Source organism: Solanum pennellii, chromosome 6, assembly GCF_001406875.1.
Source record: "Solanum pennellii chromosome 6, SPENNV200".
Lineage (NCBI taxonomy): Eukaryota > Viridiplantae > Streptophyta > Magnoliopsida > Solanales > Solanaceae > Solanum > Solanum pennellii.
The window spans coordinates 23,340,077-23,361,783 of NC_028642.1; the positions used below are offsets into that span (position 1 = coordinate 23,340,077).

The window sequence follows — 21,707 nt, forward strand, 5'->3', positions numbered from 1 at the left end:
CGTTTTCATGACAATTTTTACTTTAACGTTTCAATATGACATGTTTAAAATCACATATTTAAATAATATTTTAGTACACTAAAATTGTACATATTTTATCGTTTAACTGTACAGTTTTTTTTTTAAATTATGAATGAAATAAAATGACTCAAACAAATAAAAATAGGTAGGAACTGGTACTTCCACAAAAAGTTAGAGTTGATTCAAGGATTAGTTGAGAGCACGTTAAGACTTAAGGTAGGTGGATAAGTGATTGGGTTTTTTGGTAAAACAAAGTTAAGATATGCCAGTCGGCTTGAGTATCACTTGTTCAAACGAAGGTAGCAAAACAATCGATGGAAACCAAAACAAAAATTACGCTCAATCTATTGGGTAGAGTACGATACAGACTGAAGCCAGGGTAGGAGTAGTGATGGATGGAGAAAGTAGCGCCGCCGGTCGAGCAGTGTTGTGGAAGGCGGACCTTCTCGAAAATTGGTTACTCAGCACCGTCATTAGTCTCAGATCAGAACGGTTCCTCAGCTTCTTGCCGGTGGTGTTGCTGGTGCCATTAGCAAGACATGCACTGCCCCTCTAGCGAGACTTACTATTCTCTTTTCAGGTTCTAATTTTTACATGAGGTTGATTATTCTGATATCAACCGAAACTTGGTTTCACTGTGATCTTTTATTTTTCTATGTGATTTTTATTGAATTCATTAGTAAGTGATGGAGTTATACACAGAGAAACTATAGAAGCTTATGCCTATTTTCCTCTGTATCTTTGGCCAACTATAGAAGCTTATGCCTATTTTCCTCTATATCTTTGGCCGGCAACAACGACAAGGAATTCACGCGAATGCTGCTAGCTTAAAAAAGGCTAGTATATGGAAAGAGGCTTCAAGTATTGTACGTGAATAAGGATTTAGGGCATTTTGGAAGGGTAATTTGGTAACAATTGCTCATCAGTTTCCATATTCCTCTATCAGCTTTTATGCCTTTGAACGCTACAAGAATGTTTGTACAAACGTTCTGTGAACTCTATATTTCAAAGTAATAGTGCCACTAATTTCCGTATCTCAGCTGTCTAAAATGTTTGCTTTTTCTTCATATTATATGCAACAGGTGTTGCAGTTAATTTTAGGAGTTGAAAGCCAATGAGAGTTTATAGCTGCAGACCTTTGTATACGACTTGTAGGTGGTTGTTTGGCTGGAATAACTGCTGCTTCTGTTACATACCCGTTGGATCTTGTTAGGACACGCCTTGCTGCTCAGGTGAGTGGAATTCTGATGGTGTTTTGATTTAATTTATGGAAATTTGATTTGGATCCAATAACAATTTTGGTTTTGGAGCCATCTTTTGATTTGCCAATTAATGTATTATCCACAATGCCTTGGAAAATAATTATAAAAAAATGCTACTTTTAATTGGTGTACGATGAAAGATACTTACAAAGATCCCATTAAATCCGCTGGTTGGATTTCCTCTTCTATGTTTTGTTTTTTACACCAAAAACCTAGTGAAGTAATAACTTTCCACTAAAGCGGATGCATTGTGCATAGGGTTGCCCTGTGTGGTCTTCATATTCAATTGGTGACACAACCTTCTTCCTTTTCAATTCTTTTTTTTGATGACAAAACAATAAAATGGGATTCTAGCTGGATCAAACTTTGGTCATGTGGGTGGTCACATAGGCTTGTACCAACAATACCAAATGCCTTTCTATCCTTCTTTCTTTTTTGTTCGGTTCATCAACTAACTGACATTCTATTTTCTTCTCTACCATTTTCTACTTTTCATTCTTTAGATTCAGTTGTTGTCACCACCACCACCTTCTTTTCATTCTCTAGACTTGGTTTTAGCGACCTCCTCTTGTGGTCACCATCTCATCCTTTTTAGTTGTATTTTTTGGGTCACGTTCTGACCATTTTGTATTTAATATCTTATGTATCTCTTTTTTCCCTAATTTATATTTTTTTAATTATCGTGGTTTGCTACTTCAAATGAGAGTGAAGCTTACACACTAGATTTGGTTTGAATTTTTTTAAATTTGGTTAATAGGAAAAGTTTTGTGCTATAATAAGTGTTCTATTGTTTGCAGTCTTATTTCCAATGTCAAAAAGCTAACATCAAACAAGAATAGGGCCCTTTTGCCTATTTTGCCCGTTTTTGTTCCGTAGAAATTTTGACTTGGATTTCGGCCCCACTCCACTGGTTCAAAACTTTGAGGAGTACTTGTCTGCCTTCTACCCGCTTCCCAACCAAAATACAAGGTTTTGTCCTTGGTTGAGTTCTAACACATTTTTTCAATCTGATTATTTTGATTGTCGTTTCCTAGGGGAAAGGGGAACGGTGTTGGTAATGGAATGTGAGTTACGACAAGTGTTGTAAATAGAATGTAGCAATTTTTTCTTGAGCTTCAATAGTTAGTGTTATAAGTGGAGAAATACACATAAAAGATAGGTTCTAAGGTCTGTTGAAACTTTAAGCTCTAATAAACAACTAGTTTTAAATAAGAAAGAATTTTAAAATATGTATAATTCATTCTTATCTAGGTTGTTTGAAATTCATCAGAAAAGAAATGCTCGTAGACACATTCTCCAAAACACACTCTCCTACTTCTTGGGGTGGGGTGGGGTGGGGGGGTTTCTTTCTCTCCACTAGGTTTCTGCCGGAGTTCCCGACCTTCTTTTCTCATCTAACTTGAGTTATCTATTTCAGTGTAGGATTTAAGTTTGTTTGATATAACAAGATAGAATTTTGAGAATGCAGAGTGGTATGAATGGGTGTAGAGTTGTGTTTTAGACAAAGAAAGGCGATAAAAGGTGGCAAGGCGAGGCGAGCGGCGAGGCGCTTGCCTTTTTTATGTGCGGCACCAATTAATACCAAAAATTAAAATATGTAATTACATATGTAAATAATCAAAATATCAAAAGCAATAACATATTAGTAAATATTTTAATTCGAAAACTGAAAATAGATAGTAAATACTGAAAGTCTAGAACTTGAATGAGAAAAAAATAAAACAAAAGTTAAAACAGAGGTAGAAGTTCCTCTGAAGTCCAAAGAAGAAGGAAAAAAATCGAGGAAGAAGAAATCTGAAGAAGAAATGATGATATATGTATTGGTTGGATTTTGGAGTAGGCGGAAAAGTTTCGCTAGTCACCGGAGGAGTCCAGTCGTAAACTCTAAAATGACATTCTACCTTTTAAACCCTAAATTTATCGCCTTTTTTAAGAAAATACAAAAGGCGATGCCTTTATCGCTTTTCTTGCCGCTCGCCTATTGTACCTGTGGCATATTTTTTTTTGAAGATCCCCTTGCCACAAAACTAAAAGGCGATGAGGGGTCGCCTTGCCTCAGCTCTCGCTTTAGGTGATCTCCTTTCACAACACCGGAAGAGAGAATCCTTAAGATGAAGAGGAGATTCCGGATGAGCCGCAAAATTATGGAGTGTATTTGTGCCATGCTAAGAGAAGCTTCTAGCTTACCATATGAAGATCAGAAGGTGAAAAATGCAAAGAAAGGGGTTCAACATTTTAAACAAGGAAGTACAATGAGCATGAGAGGTTTATAAGAATCGTAACTATTGATAACAGGGGAGATTTGTTCAAGCCATCCCAAAGTTGATGTTGGATGGCTATACTTTGAATTTAAGATTGAGAATCTCATCATCTGCCTGAAAGAATGATAGTAATAGGCCCTCTAGAGTAATGGATGTAAACTACCCTAACACGAGAGTTGTACGTTATAGTAAATGGCATTCCAAAAATGCACGAGATATAGACATCAAAACAAGGATGGAAACATTGAAGTTAGATTCAATAAGATAGCTACGACACTCGTATTGAAAAGGTGTCTGGTAAGGAAACTAGAAGGACTAGAAGAAAGGAGTGAAGAAAAATCACTCCTAGCAAAAATAAAAAGTTGGTCAAGTATGCTCTAAAAGTAGGCTTTCGAGGTGAACATTTATGAAATGTATCCCCCTTTTCGAATTCCCCAACAAGCACATGACTAAGCAAAATCTTACAAGCGCAGTGAAGTTGGAAGAATTAAACTTTAAACCTAGAGTGGTGGGAACCTAATGGTAGGTTGTGTACCTAATCATACATTGTCCATCATAACTTCATCCAAAATTATCGAAATCCCTCTGCATCTATGGCGTCAAACACTCTTCCAAGTAATTGGAAACCTATGTGGGTGATGAGTGGTGCACTGAAGAAGAAACGGAGCTGAGAACCACATGTAATGGGCTAGAATCTTGATTTCCGACGATGGGAAGAATATACCTAAAGAAGTGGCATATCAAGAAACGGTATCAAGTACTATTTTTTGATCTGGTCAGAAAGTAAAACCAGATTCAAAGAATCACTGAAAATGGACGGAAGAGTAGCTGGAGAAGAAAGGATAGACTAGGACCCAATTAATCCTGTTATAAAGAGGATAATAGATTGTTCCTATTATTGTGAAGTACAATAATTCAACTTTTCTAGGGATTTGCCAACAACATAATACGAGGAAGGCGACTAGCCAAAAATTGTCGCAATGTTTAGATAAGTAAAGAGGAGCATATGAGAAGCATGTGACTAATTTAAATATAATTGAAAAACTGGGCCAATTTTTGAAGCCCAATAAAGAGCCCACAATTTCAAGAAAAGGTGGGCTTGATTTCTCAATCCAAGTCTTTTTTAATGACTTAAACAACAACAATGCTTTGGAACAGAGTTGGGACATCTCTATTGAAACTCTGAAGTTCGATATGTCCCAGTAACATAGCCAACAACCATGTAGATTCGAATTTTATTGATATTTGAGGAGAGGGAGACAATGAACATGTCAGGAGAAGTGACCGTAGAAGTTGAGAAATAATTAAAAGAAACAACCAGCATGCAGTTGGTGGAGGAAAAGAAAACCAATAATATCCAACATAGATTAATTAAGGTAGGGGAAGAGAAACTCACTTGCTATAGTGGGGGAATGGAACATTGAGAATGGAAAACCACTGCAACACCAACAACAATAAGTAATATGCAAGGAAAGGGAAACATCATTGTGGGTGAAATAGTATATGTCTTGTATCTTTTAATGCCAAATTCAAAAACAGTGGGAATATATGGGTAGAACTGAAACAAGCAATAATTGGTGAATTTCAATTTACTCTCATTAAATGTTAGGGGGTTAAACAATAGGAATAAAATAATATTAGTCAAGAGTTCAATAATAGAATGGAATGCAACTATTATTTGTCTGTAAGAAACTAAATTGTTGCAACTAAATTTGAGGGGAATTAATTGAAGAGGTGAAACAAATTTGAGGTGGGTTAAAATTGCTTGCTTAAAAGTTAGAAGCACCAGAGGGGCTATATTGTTGCTATAGGACAATCAAGCATGTACGAGAGAAATCCTAAAAGTAGGTGCTTGATTGTTAACTAGCAAGTTTGAGGAATAATTGCTAGAATTCTTGTCATATCAGTGGTGTATATGCTCCCAACTTTTGCATATAAAGAAGATCAGTTTTGGAGGAGACAGGGGCAATAAGGTCCTTGTGTAATATGTGTGGATTTTAATGTGGCCACACATACTAGCAAAGTTGAAGTTGAAATGAGATATTTTCTAAGAAGATCAAAAGGTATGAGAGAATTCGTTGATGTCATTAAAGACTTAAGTTGATTGATATGTAACTTGAAGACTAAAATTATAGTTGGTTCAAAGGGAATACCCAGAAGATAGCCTCTAGGATTGATATGATCAATCACCTAATGCCTTACAAGGGGAAGTGTGGAACAAGAAGAAGAGCTACTTTAATTTGAATATTGGTGTCTTGTCACAAAAGGATTCAATGATAGAATTAAGGATTAGAGGAGGCCTTTCAAATTTTTTGGAAGGCGGAGAATGGAAGTAGTAGAGTTTGACAGAATGATGGAAGAAAGACGGTGAAGAAAGAAGGCTGACAAAAGAGGAGACAAAAAGGAGGGCAGCAAGTCTACTAGAGTCTAGAGTATGAGGAATTTATTAAAAATAAAATATCTTGGAGGAAAAATTCAAAGTCATTGTGGCTTAAAGAGTGATAGAAACACTACTGGTTTTCACAATATAGCAAATGATCAATAAAGGCTCAACAACATTGACTAACTCATGATTCAAGGATAATTATCTTAAGATCCTGGAAAATTAACAGGGAAATTGTGGAATATTACAGGAAGTTATATTTTGAAACCACAAGCTAGGGACTAACATATTTGGTTCTTAACTGTTCTGGACTAACCGATGAGAAAATAGGGATGCTATAAGGGGTTATTGAGGAGAGTTAAGTTTTGAGATGTCTAAAATGATGTGTATTGGACAAAGCACCAGGCCCATATGTCTTCATAATGGGTCACTTCATGAAAATTGTTTTGTTACATTTCTCAAAAAACACAAAAAAGCTTTATTTTCTTTGACCATTCATAATAGGAATAGGAACAAAACTTTTTTCAGTAAGATGTTAAAGTCATGCTTAAAGTCTTGCTCAATTGGGGAAAATAACATCTACTACAATGCTGGTTTTAAGTCATATGAGATCACAAAATTTCAAACGGAGGCAGAATCATGGTATGAATGGTCGGACACAGCAGACATGTATCTCGAAAGTTAAAATTAGCCATGAAGTCCTGAGATGGCTAACAATAGTATTTTTTGAAGCGTCAAAGGAACAGGGAAAGGTAGTTAGGAGATGGAAAACAAAATACCACTTCTCAGACTATTTTTGCTCTTAGAAACAATGAGATTGGAAGATACATAGCTTTATAGCCATACAAGGACAAAACAAAGCGGTAATTATTACACCTGAAACTAATTTCAGAGAGGTATGGTGGAACCTTGCTCACAAAATAGCAAAGTTCATATATGAACCAGAAATAGTACAGAAGCACCAGCAAGTGTCTACAAAGAAAATTGAATCTTCATACAAAGATGCCTTCAAGTCTAGTAGATGGATGACGGAGAGCACAAAGAAGGCGAAGATACAAACAGAGCAAGTGGCATCAAAATTTCTGGAGAGACGAAAGCCTCTAACAGGGATCTACTGAACATGTGCATAGCAGACAAGTTTTAGCATGGTTCCTCTAAAATGCCACAACTGCACGATGTGAGAAGATGGGCAAGAAAAACTTGGAAGACAGACAAAGGCATCAGTGTATACGCTATGAATAATGGCATGTTCTTGTTCGAGTTCCCGTCACGGAAGACAGTAGCTCACGTTATGGAGGGGGAATGGTCTTCGAGGAGAATGCCGCTGAAGCTAGAATGGTGGAAACCAACTACCGGATTAGAGTTTTAGGTCTTCCTCTGAATCTATGCACAGAGGAAACCTTCAAACTTATCAGAGAGAGATCTGGAGGCTTTATCGAGACGGAAGAGGAGGCCAAACTGAAAAATCATCTTCATTGAGCTCGCATCAAGGTGAAGGGAGATGGAGCAAGAGTTCCGAGGATGGAGGTTAGCAGTGGAGGTTTCGTCTACCAAATTCCGATATGGTGTGAGACACCGCTGACGATAAAGAAAGAAGAGACAAGAAAAATGGTTAAAGGTATTGTGCAGAGGACAATAGAGAGCATGACTTTTTGGTGAAAAAAGTGACATTTCCACAGTTTTCACATGTAGGCACATCCAAGGTAGGTGGATTTTTGATTACTGTAACACATGGAAAGGGGGAAAAGGACAAAGGGTCTCTTTCAGCAACTATGGGCCAAATTAGAAGTGCAGATATATTGGGCCAAATTTAAAAAATAGATCAATTGGGCCTACTTGACCCAATTGCTTATTTCCAATATAATGGCTATAATTCAAAAGACTAGCTGGTCAACATAATAAACATTGAAATATTGGCCAATGCACAAAACAACACAACTTCCAATAGCGGTGAAGAGACGAGGAATCTGCAGGGCAAAGGAGAAAGTCGAGCAATTGATTGCATGCAAATGAAGACAACTGCACCAGTAGAAGTTGAGTTACACATCAATTAGGAAGAAGCATGACAAAGAAAGAGAGAGACAAATGGAAACAAATGATGGAGAAGAAACAAACATAATAGCAGGGAAAACAAGACCTTTGAGAATTCAAATGCCAAATGAAGAGAAGCAGTGTCTTAGCCCCTCAGAATGGATTCAACAAACTATTATGAGGCTGAGTGCAGAATTTGGAGTAGATTTCAGAGAATGTGAAGAAACAACAAAAAAATTGTTTTTGAGGATAGACAATAACAAGCTGGAAAGTGCATAGAAAAAAGCGGACTCATTAATAATAAAAATGAAGGGGGTGTATGAGTTGAAGATGTTAGTGATAGAATCCAACTTCATAAGTAATGGCAGTAGAAGTAGGGGGGTACCTAGCCATCAAGAATAAATGAAGTTGAACGTAGTATCATGGAATGTGAGGGGGTTAAACTGTGCAAAAAAGAGAAGTATGATAAAAAATATGTTGCAATCCGGGAAGGTTGATGTAGTGTGTTTACAGGAAACTAAGTTAGAAGGAGACATTGGAAAAATGATAAAGGAAGTGTGGGGAAATAAATGGTCAAACTATTTTCAACAAGAGGCTAGTGGCACTAGAGGTGGAGTAGTGATCACTTTGGACACAAGGGAATGGGAAGGAGTGATCAGTCAAGGCATGTACACAATTACTTGCAGCTTTACGGGGAAAAACCTAGAGTTTCAATGGCACTTGACAGGAGTTTATGCTCCTAATTACAGGAAGGAAAGGGAAGAAACATGGTGGGATATTGGAGCAGCTAGAGGTATAACCTCAGGCCCTTGGGTGCTACGTGGAGATTTCAATACAACAAGACATCCCTTAGAAAAGAAGAGTTCTAATAGAATTAACAAGGCTATGACAGACTTTTCTAAGTTTATTGAAGATATGGGACTAGTTGATCCGAAACTAGTGTGGGGCAAGTACACTTGGAGAAAGGGAGACAGACGTATCAGTGCGGGGAGGTTGGACAAATTTCTCTTTTATGAAGAATGGGATACTAGCTTCAGGAAAATTAGACAGTCCACCTTACAAAGGGTGATCTCAGATCGTACACCATTGTTGCTACAATGTGGTCAGTGGGAAATGGGAAGCTCGACACAATTGGTATTTTTTTTGAAATTGGATGCAGTTACTGAATCATGATCTGGCATGTACAGAATGAAAACTTCATTCTCGATTCTCTTCGGGAAACAAGTAAGCATATTTCAAATTTGAGAACTGGTGGTTACGTTCAGAATATTCCAATGGCAAAGTCAAGAATTGGTGGGAATCTTTCAACTACAATGGAAACCTGATTGCATTCTAGGGGCCATATTAAAGGCACTGAAAATAAATCTGAAGGAATGGAGCAAAACAATCCAAGGTAATCTAAAAATGCAGAAACAAAGTATCCTAACAAACTTGTTGAGTTGGATAGGATAAAGGAGTAGAGATTGTTAGTGGGGGAGGAGATTGTCTCAAGGCTTACCCTCTACATGGAATTTGGAGACATTGTCAAACATAAAGAGATAGCATGGAGGCAAAGATCTAGGGCAACTTGTTGAAACATGGTTATAGAAATACAAGTTTTTTCCATAGAACAACAAATGCACACAGAAGAGCTAACCCATAGACAAGTTGAAAATTAGGGGAGAGATAGTGACAGAGCCAGAGGAGACAAACAATGAAATAGTTTCCTAGTATGAGAATCTCTACAAAGAGACAGAAAGGTTGAGGCCTCAATTAGAGATGAGAGACTGCCCCAAGAATGAAGAAGCAAATAACATCTTTTTGATGGCAAACTTTGAGGAGCACGAAATACTGGAGAGCATCAAAGCTTGTGCAGGAGACAAAGCCCCTGGCCCTGCTGGATTCTCCATGGACTTTTTAAAACACTTTTGGGAGATCATCAAGAGTGATTTAGTTACAGTTGTGCAAAACTTCCACGAGGAATGCTTCTTTGAAAAAAGTTTTAATGCGACTTTTGTGGCTATAATCCCCAAGAAGACTGAAGCAGTAGAGTTAAATGATTACAGACCTATCAGTTTGATTGGGGGAGTTCACAAGATTATTGCTAAGCTCTTGGCAGAAAGATTGAAGACGGTCATCCATAAACTGGTGGATAGACAACAGATGGCATTCCAAAAAGGAAGACAAATTATGGATGCCATTCTAATTGCAAATGAGTGTATGGAATCAAGACGAAGGAGTAAGCTACCGGGTATTCTATGCAAACTAGATATACAGAAAGCTTATGATCATATAAATTGGGGCTTTCTAATTCAGATGATGGAAATATAGGGTTCGGAGCTAGATGGATCAAATGGATTCAGCACTGTATTAGTACAGTAAAATGTTCAGTCTTGATAAATAGGAAACTAAATGGTTTTTTTCCTTCTCATAGAGGATTAAGGCAGGTTGACCCGTTATTACCATTCTTGTTTATTCTAGCAATGGAGGGCTTGAGTAGCTTACTGCCCACAACTAAAGTGAAGGGATAAATTAGAGGTTTTCAAATTGGTGATGTAAATAGTTTGGAGATCACTCATTTGCAATATGCAGACGATACCCTAGTTTTTTGCGATGTAGTGGAAGAACATATTTTGATTCTAAGGGCTATCTTTATTATCTTTGAAGTCGTGTCAGGTTTTCATATTAATTGGAAGAAATCTTCATATATCCCATAAATGAAATTGGGGAACTGGAAAGCTTGGCCACAAAGCTAGGAGGGACAGTGGGGAAAATCCCAACTATATATTTGGGTATGCCTTTAGAGAGCAAATAACAACTCCACAACAATATGGAACGGTTTACTGGAGAAATGTGAGAAGAAGTTGTCAAATTGGAAGAGTCAATACTTTTCTAGAGGAGGAAGACTCACCTTGGTGAACAGTGTATTAGATGCACTGCCAGCATACATGATATCTATCTTCTCAATACCAGCAAATGTGATAACAAGAATTGACAAAATCAGAAGAGATTTCTTTTGGCAAAGCATGAAGAAAGAGAAATTCCACCTAGTTAAATGGGAGGAACTGATAGTGGGAAAGGAAAGCAGGAGGGATTGGTATGAGAAACATGAAAGCACATATTCAGAGTCTAACGATGAAATGGTTGTGGAAACTTGGAACAAATGATAACATGTTTTGGAAGGAAGTCATTATTTCCAAGTATGGGATGGAAGATAACTGGACAACAAACATGGTCTCCATACCACAGTTTTAAGAGCGATCAGAAATTTATGGCCCTTGCTGAAGAGAAGAATTAACTACAAAGTAGGTAATGGACAAAAGATTTCTTTTTGGAATGATAACTAGATAGGTGCTGCACCATTACAACATTATGTGGATCTCACAAGGATGGAACCTAAACTTAAGGAGAAACTTGAACAATTGGGAAGCGGGAACAGTAGCAACTTTTTACACCATTATGGCCAGCTTCAACAATCTATTTGAAGAAAGGGATACCATAGTATGGAAGAAAGAAACAAACAATATTTTTTCTGCGAACTCAGCCTATAGAATATTGAATAGATAAAATCATAGGGAGGAAATCTGGCCATGGAAGATGATATGGAAGACCAAGATCCCATACAAAGTTAATTGCTTTGTATGGTTGCTGGATAAGGAATCAGTACTGACACGTGACAATTTGAACAAATGGAAATTTCAATTATGTTCAAGATGCTTCTTAAGTGGGAACAAGTGGAGACAATTAGCCATCTCTTCTTGCACTGCAAATGGACGGAGCAGCTTTGGAGGATGTTCATCATCTTGAGAAAAATAAATTGGGTAAAGACAAGGAGCATTAGAGGAGTCCTTAACAGTTGGAATGGTGATGGTAAGGAGGAGAGATGAAAAATTGTCCCAGCAACCATATGGTGGACTGTATGGAAAGAGAGAAATCTGAGGTGTTTTGATGACAAGCATAATGGACTTTAGAGCTCCAAGATGAATTGTCTAGCGTTATTTTGTGTTTGGTGTAAAGAGATCATTTTAGTCCAAGCAGAAGATATCTGGGATTTTTTAGATTATTTTAAGAAGTAGAGGTGATAGACGACAATATGACTCGACTGTAATACCTTTTAATGGGGACTACATATTTTGGATGTAGTTTACTTGTGAATATATAGATTAGTGTTAGCATCCTCAAAAAAAAAAAAAGGGTCACTTCATGAAATGTTGGGATATACTAAATCAAAACATCATGCTGGCCTTTAAGTGTTTCCATGAACACAAAATATTTGAAAGAAGTCTTAGTGCCACTTTCATAACTCTTATTCCAAAGAAAAAAGGAGCCAAATAGTTGAGGGATTTCGCACCAATAAGTTTGGTTGGTGTTATGACCAATTATTTGCCAAATTATTGATAGAAATATTGAGAGTTATGATAACCAAGTTGATTGATTCGTAACAAATGACATCCATCAAAGGTAAACGTGGATGCAATGCTAATAACTAATGAAGTTGTCAACTCTCGACCAACTAGAAAAAAATCCGGAGTCATGTATAAGCGAGACATGAAGAAGGCATATGCCCATGTTAAATGGGAGTACTTATGGATTTTATGAGAAGAATAGGTTTTAGTCAAAATTGGATAGAATGGGTCAAACACTGCAGATTGATTTGGATATTTTTAGTGCTTATCAATGGATCACTAACGTTATTTGTCAGTACACAAAAGGGTTTAAGTCAAAGAGGTCCTTTGTCACCTTTTCTCTACTTAATAACTATGGAGTGTCTTGATAGCATGTTCAAAACATCAAACATAAATGGGTATCTTAGAGGATTTGATGTGGCCAGAATTGGACAAAAGAGCCCAAAGATAACTCACTTGTAATATGTGGATGATATTCGTATACTATGTGATGTAGAGGATCAAGTCAAGACCTTGAGGATGGTTTTTGTACTTTTTGAAGGGATTTTTGGGTTTCATTAATTGGAGGAAAAGTTTCCTGTTAATGAAATGCAAAACATGGAGGTTTTGAATGCACTCCTAGGTGGGGAATCGGGTAATCTACCCACCATATTTCAAGTGATGAAATGGGGAGAAAATTAACAATCAACTGAAATATGAAGTAGTGTAATTGAAAGGTGTGAAAAGAAATTTGCTAAATGGGAGACTCAATATCCCTCCAAGGGAGGCAAACTAACTCTCGTCAACTGAATCCTTTATTTACTCCCAACCTACATGATGTTTGTTTTCCCATTCCGACAGGGGTTATCATGAAATGGACAAGGTGAGGAGGATATTTCTCTTGCAAGAAACAATAAATGAAGAAATATAATTTTTTCAAATGGTAAGCAATGACATATGGTATAAGTCAAGGGGATGAGAATCAAGAACTTAAAATTCCAAAGCAAGGCCCTTCGGATGGGTTATGAAAGTACAGTTATTAGAGCCACGCTCGATGGGGGATGTTATTAATGCTAAGCTAAGTATGATAAGGAAGACCACTCGATGACTAAAGAAATAACGACACCCTATGAAATTTGTTTATGGAATTCTATCAGAACGCTATCAAGTAAATTGAAAACCAACATTATGATTGGATTGGTAAATAGGGCCAGAACTCGAGTAAATTGAAAATAACATTACGATTGGATTGGTAAATGCAGCTAGAACTGATTTTTAGAAATTTGAATGGCATGAGGCAGGAAGACTGGAAAAAATTGTTCCTAGATATTTATGCATTAGTCTCTCACCAACAAAAGACTATTGCACATTTTGGGATACCCCCTGGATGGAGCTTCAACTTTAGAAGACAATTAAATGACTGAGAGATCCAAAGAATAACAAATTTCTTCAGTATCATAAAAGAATTCAATGGACTAGAGGTAGGTCAAGAAATCTTAAAGTGGAAAGGTAGTAAGAAGGGTTTGTGCAAAGTAAGCACTGGTTACATGTGGACGAATCGGACACTGTGCATATACAACTACACGACACAAAGTCGCCTGCTTTATCTAGCTGCTAGTCAAGGAAGCGACTCTCACCCACGACAATCTGACGAGGAGAGGGATACCACTTTGTCCTAGGTTCTTTTTTGGGAAAATGGTGAGACAGTTAACTATCTATTTCTTCATTGCAAAGTTACTGAAAACTACAGAAGGTTTTCTTAAATCTCAAAGGCATCTCATGGACTATGCCTGGAAAGAATACTAAAGTAATCTATAGCTGAGAGAAAGCTGGTGTGCAAGCAAAAAACAAAGATAGAAGGAGAATTGCCCCTACTAGTTGGTTTAGTAACATTTTTAATTTTTTTAGAAGGTAACAGTCTTATATTATATTCCAAAAAATAAAACCTGCCACAACTTGTTACAGATTTACTAATTACAAATGATTATCTGGAGGATCTTCAATCCTAAATAAACAAAACTTACAAGGTGCCTAAAGCATTCATTTCTGATTCTAGATCTTCCATAAACTCCTGTTTACACCAAAAATGGAATAAAACCAAGCAATTCATCTTTATCTTCTGGATGCTGTTAGTTTTGTTCTGGAAGCATCTGATCTTCCTGTCTTTCAACACAGACCAGCAGATAAAGGTTGGGATGATCTTTCATCTTTATTTGTGACCAGAAATGTAGGCAAAGCTACTCCATATCTTCTGGGCCTGGACAATATTTCTTCGCATCACCCAAAGAAGGTCCTTTGAATTGATGAAAATGCTCCACAAAATATTAGTGATCCTACAGTGAAGAAAGAGGTGGTTGACTGTTTCATCCTCTTTTCCTCACAAGAAACACCTAGGACTCAATTGGATACCCCTTTTCATGAGGTTCTCCTGAGTCAAGACAGCCTGCTTCACTAGTAGCCAAGTGAAGCAGGACACTTTAGGAGGTATTTTAAATTTCCAGATAAGATTCCATGGCCGGCCAGCCAGTAACCTGATGGGTGAAAGAGTTAAACTTTTTGTAAGCTTCCTTCACTCTAAAATTTCCGTTGCAGTTATGATTCCAAATCAATCTATCTTGGTGGGTGGAGGTTCCTTTGAATTGTTCAAGGATTAGAAAGAAATCTACTAGCCTTTTGATCTCCCAATCGTTTAAAGGTCTTCTAAAACTCAAATTCCATCCCTGATTTGACCAAACTTCTGCTATAGTGTCTTATCGTTGTTGGTTCAGAATGTAGATATCTCGTAAGAGGGTTTTTAAGGAGCCTTGTTCTAAATAGTTCTACTCCCATAAGAAGACCTTCCTGCCATTTCCTACTCTAATGCTGCAATTTTCTCTTAATTTTGGCTAAAGGTTTCCGATGGCCCTCCAGATGCTAGTTCCATAAGTACTAGTGACCATTTTGGTAGACCAATTATCCCCCATTTAATACTTCTGCTTAATAAGTTCTTTCCATAGTGATTGTTCACTAGATGCTAGTCTCCTTAGCCATTTCATCATAAGGCTTTGGTTTTGCATCTTCAAATTTCTTACCCCAAGCCCTCCTTTCTATTTGCTCCCAATCAATTCATCCTACTTAATTGAGTGGAATTTTTTAGTGTCACTATTTCCTTCCCATAGGAAACTCCTTCTTATTGCATCAAGTTTGTCAATGAACCCATCTGTGATAGGAAAGATAGACATCATGTAGGTAGGCATGGAGTCGAGAACACTATTGATGAGAGTGAGTCTCCCGCCAAGGGAGAGATATTGACTCTTCCAGTTGACCAATTTTTTTCACACTTCTCAACCACCTCATTCCAGATTCCTGAGGACTTGCTTTTTGCTCCTAGTGGCATGCCCAAATATACAGTTGATAATTCACAAGTCCTTCCCCCAAGTGTACCAACCAGAGAGATTAGATTGGTGACGTCATTCGCTTGGTATAGAAAGCTTTTTCCCCAATTGATATGTAGTCTTGATATGGCTTCAAATAGCACAAATAGAACTATGAGAACCATCCGTTGATTTCTGTTGGCATCACAGAAAAGCAGAGTATCATATTCATATTGTAAGTGTGTGATCTCCATGTCACAACCCACTCTATTTGATACTCTGATGCCCTTCAACCATAGTTTCTCTTGAGCAATCTTCAACATATCATATCATTGAGTCCCTCCATAACTATAATGAATAAGAAAGGAGATAGGGGATCTCCCTGTCTTAATCCTCTCTGTGAAGAGAAGAAACCAATAGGAGATCCATTGAATGAGAACAAAATATTTCATAGTACTAATACAAAACTTTATCCATCTCATCCATCTACCACCAAAACCTCTTTTGGATAACGTCTCCAGCAAAAAATTCCAGTTAAGATGGTCATATGCTTTCTGAATGTCCAGCTTGCATAAAATGGCTGGCACCTTGCTTCAAATCCTAGAATCCATACATTCATTAGCCATCAAAATAGCATTCATGATCTGTCTTCCTTTAATGAGAGCAAGTTGTTGTGTGTCCACTAGCTTATGCATAACTATTTTGAGCCTCAGTTAACACCTTGGAGATTATTTTATACACACCACCAATTAAGCTAATGAGCTAAAATCTGTGAGTTTCTTTGCACCCATCTTTTTGGGAATTAACGCTATGTAAGTGGAGTTGAATCTTTTCTCAAAGAAACATCTCTCCTGGAAATTTTTTACTGCAACAATGACCTTCTTCCCGAACAACCTCCCAACAGTGGGTACAGAAGGCCATGGTGTAACTATCAGGACCCGGAGCTTTGTCTCCAGCACAAAGCTTTATAGACTTCCATATCTCTTGGTTCTTAAATCCCCCCTGTAGCATCCTTTTGTCTTCTTAAGAAATTTGTGCCCTTCTCTGCAGCCACCAGAGGGTCTTCATGTCTCAGTTTTAGAATATAACTTTGGGTAGAAGTCTATGATTTCTTGTTTTAATAACTCTGGATCTTTGGTTGCTTCACCATCCACATTTAATTCATCAATGTTATTGTATCTCCGGTAAGAGTAAGCAATTTTGTGAAAGAACTTTGTGTTCTTATCTCCCGCTTCAACCAATTAACCCTCGATCTTTGTTGCCAAAATATCTCCTCAAATTTTGCTAAATTTTCAAACTCCATAAGGAGATCAACCTTCAGTTGAAACTCATCTTCATGAAGAGCTCTTTGATCTTCCACTTCTTCCAATTCTGCAATTTGATTAAGAACACTCTGTTTCTGAGAGGCTAAGTTTCCTTTGGATGTTTTACTCCATTTCCTCAATATATCCTTAAAGAGATTTAAGTTCGAAAGCTAGGATAAACACTGGCATCCCTTCACATACTATATAGCTCCACCATTCCTTTACTCTATCCAGGAAACCCTCTGTGTGTAGCAACCAATTTTCAAATTTGGACCTCATAGGTTTCCATTCCCACTTTGAAGCATTATGGGATTATGGTCAGAGGTAACCTTGTGCAATAATGTTTGGTTGATATTTCTGAATATTTCATCCCATTCATTAGACAAGAGAAATCTATCTATGTTGGATGATGTGTCATGCCTGTCCCCTTTCCTCCAAGTATACTTGCCCCCTACTAGATGGGGATCTAACAATACCATGTCCTTTATAAAGTCAGATAGATCTGTCAGTTTTCTAGATATTTTTGTGCAATTCTTTTTTTCAGATAAATCGATGTGTTAACATCTCCGCAAACCACACACGGGTCATCAAATAAACCTCTAGCAGAGCCAACTTCCCACCGATCTTCCTCTCTTTCTTACCTACTATTTGGAGCATAAATGCCTATGAGAAACCAAATTAAGTCTTGGTTTATCCCAGTGAGCTTAAATGTAATAGAGTGAGCTCCTAGGCTGCTAATTTCGCCTGACCACACTCTTTCATCCAGCATAATTAAAATACCACCTCTGGTTCCATTGGCTTCCAGTTGGCAATATTTAACCCATCTGTTGGCCCATGAATCTTTCACGAAGCTCTCAATCTCTCCCTCAATTTTCGTCTCTTGAAAGCAATAAATGTCAGCTTTCTAGATATGAATTAAGTTCTTGAATATACACCTTTTGTTCGCCTGGTTCAAACCCCTCACATTCCATGATATGATGTTGACTATCATTGATCACCTGACATAGTTTATCCCCCCTTACTTCTTGTTCCCTTGCTTCTAAAGATGCTACCACATTACAAGATCTTTAGTTCTTTTGCCCCTTTGACTATTGAAGTCACTTTAGCAATTTCCTTCCCCTTATAACTGTTGATCTGCCTCATACTATCTTCATAAATAAGGGGATGAAGGTACACGAAGATAATTCTTACCGGCGCCTCTACCCATATTTGTACCTTGAAGGTCAACCCTTCGTGTACCAGTTCTACAAAACTCAGATTATTGTCTCCATCTCCTCTTATCTTAAATCTCTCACCCATTTAAGATGATTTCGCAACTCAGTTTCTCTTTTCAGTTTGAATCCAACCACCACATAAGTTTCCGATCTCAAGGAAAACTTTTTGGGACCAAAGTTGAAAGTGTATGCCCACTACCCTAATCCATACTTGGTTCAACCTTTCAGGTGTGGCGGTTGAGGTCGGCGACCTTCATTCCAGAGAAAGTTTATGAGATATCCAGAACCATTCCCCACTGATAGTATGGTCTGTAGCGGTTTTATTTGGGAACTCAAAGAGAAATCAGTTATGACCCAGCTCATATATGTTGATGGCCTGATAATGTTTCCATGAGCTCACAACCCACCGACGAACATCCGACAGAGTGACATTGGGAATCTTCTCCGGGAGACTTCCCACCACACTTTTTCTAGAAGTTCGTTTTGACTCTTTGTTGTGGTCTCAGAGATAATAATCGAGTTTCCTTTTTGTTGAATCTTTGCAGCATTTATTTCTCTTGTTGTCCATTTATTATTCCAGACAGAATCAAAATTCAATAAACCCTCCTCTGTTTCCTGTGAACAACCGTAGATATCTTTTGGGCCTTTGCATTAATGAATCTGGTTATTTTAGTTGATATGTCCATCCAACTGGAATTTAAAGACCACTTTGGAATAAAGATGACAGCTCTCCTCTTCCCCTGTGTTTCTATGATGCTAATATACCTTCCATCTTTATTGAAATTCTTGAGCAGAAAAATTCTGTGGAGTGATCCCATATCTTCCATCTACGAACAGAGTTGCCTTGGCCCTTCGAAGCTTCCGTAAGGGCATAGAAAAGCCACTCCATTGTCTTCTTGCTCACGTATTCCTGTCACCCTATTTCGCCCTCTCTCTGCCCAGTCGTACCAAGTTTCTGCTTTGGAGACTACCCTTGTGATGTCGTAGAATTTGAAACCCACCGCGAAGTAGATGGTATCATCTGCCATGGTGGATGTTTTGAAATAAAGGGAGAAAGAAGAAAGGATTTGGAAGAAGTCCGGCAATAGAAGATCGCCGGAGAGGGGGCTTTCCCAGAAGGGTTCTCTAAAAATTTGTCATGGTAACCGTGCCTGGAAGCATTTTAAAGAGTTTGGCGTAAATTTGTTATCAATCAAGTAATATTTATTTTGTTGATTTTTATTTTTGAAACGAAAAATAACTGATTTTTTCTTTTGCTCTTCTTTTTCTTTTCTTTATGGTAGTTTCTTTTGTTTCTAAGTTAACTATGTGAACGGTGGAGGGGTGAGGATCGAATTGGTTCATAATAAAAAATGTTACTTAGGTCAATATTTGAATATCAAACTACTTTTGAAGTCCCAATATTTTAGTTAGTTGCAAGGGCAATTTAGGTTTAAAAAATGTGTATATTGCTAATCTATTACATGTGTAGTTTAGCAAGACCCATATATTTTCCCATGTTTATGATTTGAAGAAATTTTAGATCTATCTAGATAACTACCTCCCATCTAATGGTAGGTCTACCTCGTCTCTTTTTAATATCCATCGATCAGAATATCTCAAGATTGATGCGGGACATGATCAAATCTTCTCAAGTGACATTCTATTATTTCATCATCAACGTGTGTTATTTGCACCTTTTCTGGAAACCTTGGTCATTTTTAATCTTGTATAATCTTTGTATGACCACACATTTGTCTTATCATACCACATCTCTGTGACACTCATCCAGTTGATGTATTTGGCTTTAGTTGCCCAACATTTTGTGACACTCATCCAGTTAAAGTATTTGGCTTTAGTTGCCCAACATTTACTCGTATATAATTGTTGGATTGTAGCTAATATAGAGCTTATCTTTCACTTTGCTAGACATCTTGGCAGCACTTCTCTATTTAAACCATTTGATTTTGATTTTTTCATGACAATTGAGAAATCCTCGAGTGTCGGTGGTGCACACTTGAAACTCGATAGCTGATGGACCCACCCATGTACCCTTTTCCATTCAATTAGCAGGCCTTTGTTTGCGGCAGGATTTGATTTTCCTGACCCCCACATTATGAGTTGCGCTCTTACTATTAGACCAAAACCCTAGGGGCAATTTTATCTGGAACAAAGAGCTTAGATATCTAAGAGCTGTTTGCATTTATGCGCCACAATTCCGTCTACTTTCACCTCAACATCACTTTTCTCATCTTGACTAAACTGGCAGTACATGTATTCAATCTTACTTTTACTTATTCTAAAATCAATAATATGATATTTATTTTTTAGAGTCATCTCTTCAAAGATTATGCCCATTGGCAAAGAAACATATGCCTTAGAGCCTTGGTGGCTTCGCTGATATGCCCCCTAAGCAAAACATGTATGTGGTTTGTTTTTCAACTGGTTTAGGGTTTAAACCTTTTAGGTAAGCCGTTGACAACATTTGTTTAATAGATACTTTTTACATAGATCAGATTTTAGCTTTAGGAGGCTCTTCTTTAATTATTCACTAGTAAATGAGTTGTACATCAATTGCAAAAATGTTGAAGGAGTTTATTCTTACATAGTTTTGTTATACAAATTATCATTGCCCAGTTTTGTTATTTTTCAAATAGTTCGGGTTGCTGTCTATCCTTTAAGTTATGTCCTGTATTTTATTCTTTTGCTCATATTGAGTTTTGTAGACAAATATAATATATTACAGAGGGATATTGCATGCATTACAAACCATCAGTAGGGATGAAGGGATAGCCGGCCTGTATAAAGGAATGGGTGCTACTCTATTGGTATCTCTTCCTGTCCTTAAGATTCTCCCTGCGCTGAATAGTGTTTTCTGATTTATTATGCTGAATGAATATCTCAATCTCATGAAGGGGGTAGGCCCGAATCTGGCAATCAACTTTTCTGTTTATGACACTGTGAGATAATACTGGCAGTCTCATAGGTAATATTTGATAAGAGTGGTACTGTCTGTTCTCAAGTTTTTTCCTTTGTGTATTAACCTCTAGATAGAATTATATTAACACACTTCTTGAAATCAGACCAGATGATTCAACTGTCTTGGTTAGCCTTGCTTGTGGAAGTGTTTCAGGTGTTGCGTCATCAACAGGTTAGTAATCTGATGTAACATGAAACGTGGTTAGAAATTTTGAGCTTCCAATTATGTTTTGATTTCTCTACAGGGAAATAGTGATGAGGAAAAGTATTGTCTTAACTATGTTTCTTGAATTTTGTCTAATATCCCCAAGCTTGTGGGTGTTGATCACCGCATTCTGTTAATGTGTTGTGTTGGGTTTTATTTGTCCTGATTTCTTACCATAAATAGGTTTTCCTTTTAGGAAAAGGTTTTGGATTGACTAATCGTTTTTCTAGTAGGAAAAGGTTTAGGACTCTATAAATAGAGACATGTTCCTTCTAACTTTATCAGCATTCACAATGTAGTCTTAAGGGCTTTGAGAGTTTTTGGTTAGAGGGAGAAATTGTGGGTCACAAG

General features: G+C 37.4%; 1 pseudogene; it reads left to right on the top strand.

The window, feature by feature from the left end:
* The first annotated feature begins 202 nt into the window (after positions 1–202).
* On the top strand, positions 203–21,328 carry LOC114077653 (annotated as a pseudogene).
* The last annotated feature ends 379 nt before the right edge of the window (positions 21,329–21,707 follow it).